Raw genomic sequence first — 3,857 nt, 5'->3', positions numbered from 1 at the left:
GTGGGTATTTACACACCTTCAATCTTAGCACTCAGGAGGCTGAGGCAGAAGGATTGCTATAAGACCAGCCTGTGATACAGAGTGAAAGCCTATCTCAAAAACAAAATTCATTTTAAGAATTTTTTATTACATTTATTTATTGTGTGTTTGTGTGCACATGCCAAAACACTTATATGGTGGTCAGAGGACAACTTGAAGTGGTTGATTCACTCTTCCACCATGTGGGTCCCAGATGGACACAATAGAACTCAGGCTTGACAGCAAGCACCTTTACCCACTGAGCTACCTTGCTGACCCCCGAACAAAGTTTAGTATGTACAGACCTGGAAAGTTTTCTAATCCATGAGCTGGGGCTGCTGATACGCACCTCTTACACTGTTTATAGTTGAGCAAACTGACTCAGAGAGGTCAAGGGCACACGGCTAGTTAGACCCAACATTGGGCTCATATCCAGATCCTCTGGCTGTAAGTCCTGTGTTTCTCCTACCAGCCTGCAAGGACAGGGTGGGGCTAGGTCTGAGGATGAGAGTATCTGTTGTTCACTTTGCTGAACTGAGTGTCACTGCAGAGCTGAAAATGAAGTCCAGGGAATAAAAGTGGCTTTTGGTTTCCTGAGCCTTTATTGTGAAATTGAACTGTTCATAATACCAGCTTCCTGGGGCTGTCAAGAAGGAGTAAGTGGACAGTACGAGGAGAGGGTTCATAGCAGGTGCTTTAGGTTTCAGTCTTGAGTTGTATGGAGTCTGGTGAGCTGCCTATCGTACAGTTTATAAAGTGCACAGTTGTCAACATTTGCTGGGTGCCATGTTCTGTAAATGACAACCAGGTCACAGTGCTTCACAGAGGAGTGTCTAGGTTTCCTGGTTTTCACTGATTTTCTGTTCACTTGGCCTGTTGAAAGTGATAGATGAATTGGGTCAATCAGGAGAAAGCACCAGGACACAGACAAAACTCCGATGGGATAGAGTTTATTAGCAGAGGAAAAGCGCACGGGACAATTCCCTTCAGGATAGGGAAGTTGTCAGCCTACTGGTTGTGGGCTGGGGGTCTTTATAGGGGGGCTTCAGGGGATGCAGAAGGTGGGAACATTTTTTTTTAAGTTAGGCAGGAGGACTGGAGAGATGGCTCAGTGGTTAAGAGCACTGACTGCTCTTGCAGAGGACCGGGGTTTGGTTCCCAGCACCCACATGGTGGCTATGAACCATCCTTAACTCCAGTTCCAGGGGAATCCAAAGCCCTCTTCTGACCTCATAAAATAAAAATAATAAATAAAATATTTTTTAAAAAGTTAGGTGGGAGAAAGGGAGCCCAGGGCAGATCAGAACAGCTTCTGTTAAAAACCACCCTCTTCCATCCCCTTCCATCATCCAGGATCTGGGTTATGGGGTAAGGAGTATACATTGTAAAACTTATCAGGGGGAAATAGCTTGTACCAAGACAGTTCCTACATTAATGGATCCGGAGTGCAGGAGCCTGTTCTACTTCCAAGATCATCAAAGAAGAAGCAGGTTATTTTTGACCAAAAGGGGCAGAGAGGCTGCTTATCTTGTCTTCAAAGACCAGGGTGCTCATTAACTCAGTTCCTGCATTCTCAGGGGCTTGCAAAACCATGAGACCCTGTTGGGGAGGGGGCTGCTGCAGATCCAAACCCTAACAGAAAGAGCAGTATTAAAATCTACCATGATTATGGATTTATCTACTCCCTTTGGATCTGTCAGGTTTTACTTTAGTTATCTTGAAGCTGTGTTATTAGGTTCCTACACACTCATGATTATTATTGTTTCCTGATGTATTGATCCTTAATTTAAAAAATATTTTATTTGTATTTATGTGCATATGTGTGTGGGCATGTGCACATGTGTGCTGGTGCCCGCAGAAATCAGAAGAGGGCATAGGGTTTCCTGGAGTTAGAGATACAGGTGGTTGTGAATCACTTAATGTGGGTGCTGGGATTGAACTCAGGTCCTCTCCAAGAGGAACAGTGCTCTTAACCACTGAGCCATTTCTTCAGCCCCCAGACCCTTAATCATTATGAAGTGATTTTCTTTACCCTTGGACATACTGTTTACCTTGAAATTTACTTTATCTGATAGCCCTAAAGCCACTCCAACCTTCTATGGTCACTGCTTGTCAGACACAGCCTTTTCAATCATTATCAGCTTGGGTTTATATGGAAATACATGCCTTGGATGCAGCATTGGATTGAATTTTCTTTTTAAGACAGGATCTCCCTATGTACCCCTATCTAGCTTAGAACTCACTTGTTATGTAGACCAAGCTGACCTTGAACTCATAGAAATCTACCTGCCTTGCCTGTTGAGTGCTGGGATTAAAGTTATGTATTATCATACGCAACCTATGAATTCTTATTTTTAAAAGATTTATCTTATTTTATGCATATGAGTGTTTTGCCTGTATGTATGTACACCAGGTCTGCAGGAGGCCAGAAGAGAGTATCAAGAGGGTGTCAGATCTCTTGGAACTGGAGTTAAGGATGGATGTTAGCTGCCATGTGGGTGCTAGGAACTGAACCCAGGTCCTCTGGAAGAGTAGTAAGTGTTCTTAACCACTAATCCATCTAACCAGCTTATTTTGGGAGTATTTTTTTGTCTTTTTGAGACAGGGTCTCCCTATAGCCCCAGCTGGTCTGAAACTCCCTATGTAGATGAGGCTGGCCTCAAAGTCACAGAGATCTGCCTGCCTCTGCCTCCCAAGTGCTGGGATTAAAGGCATGTGCCACCATGCATGACTTCTTGTTGTCGTTCTTGTTTTTGAGACAGGGTATCCCTGTAGCCCCAGCTGGCCTGGAACTCACTATGTAGACCAGGCTATCCTGGAATTCATATAGACCTCACTGACCTCAAGCTCATAGCAACCCCCATCCCTCACCCTCCTTTTACTGAAATTTATGGGTATAAGCCACCGTGACTGGCTTCCTTTTGAATTTTTACATGGTTACTCTAGGAATTAAACTTTCCACTGTCAACACAGAGTTAACACTATAGGTGCAAAATGTAAGGTCTCTGCATCTGTGCTCCTCAAATCTGGGTCCTGCTTCTCAGATCTGGGTCCTTTGGGGAGATCAGAGAATGACCTTCTGGGTTTTGTGGCCTGTTTCAGGGAAAAAGGGCAGGGGAAGTTCAGAGGGGCCTCCAGGCGCTGTAGCACTCTCAGCTTCCAGTGGATCTCCTTTGAGGAGAGTGGATCCTAGGTGCCATCAGTTTCCTTGTATGTGTCTTGCTTAGAGTTCACTGGAATTCTGCAATCCAACTTTATGTCTTTTCACCATTATCATAAGCTTGGTCAGGTGAGGCCTTGTCACGATAGGGCAGTCACTCTTAAAGATTCCACTCTTATCACAAGATTCCTGCCCATCAAGGTGACTGTGGAAGAGAAGGACTCAGAGCAAAGGAGATGGATGCAGCCTGGAGGCAGAGGTGCCACATTCCTATCCTGACCCATGATCCGTGCAGGCTGTGCAGGCTCTGGAGAAGAGTCCTTGCTGTTAGCAAAAGCAGCCTCTGCTTCTTTGCTACCTCTTGATGTGTATCCTGTCTCACTGTGCATCGTCTACAGCTGCACACAGTGGTGCATGCCTCCATTCACATACGTGCATTTCATCACTGTTGCCTCCACTTTGGCTTTCCGGGAATTCAGAATTCTTTTTCTTTTCCTTTCTTTTTCTTTAAGCCCCGAATGACCCGGAACTTGCTATGTAGATTGGACTGGCCTTGAACTTGTGACAACCTTCTACTTCTGCCTCCCCAGTTCCAGGTATGAGGTATCCCCTGCCCCCAACCCGACACTCATACTTCTGAAAGCATAAAACTATTTCTTTCCTAGAACTTGGTGTTCAT

This window comes from Nannospalax galili, unplaced genomic scaffold (genome assembly GCF_000622305.1).
Source record: "Nannospalax galili isolate Female #2095 unplaced genomic scaffold, S.galili_v1.0 scaffold445, whole genome shotgun sequence".
NCBI classification, from domain to species: Eukaryota; Metazoa; Chordata; class Mammalia; order Rodentia; family Spalacidae; genus Nannospalax; species Nannospalax galili.
This window is presented reverse-complemented; position numbering follows the sequence as displayed.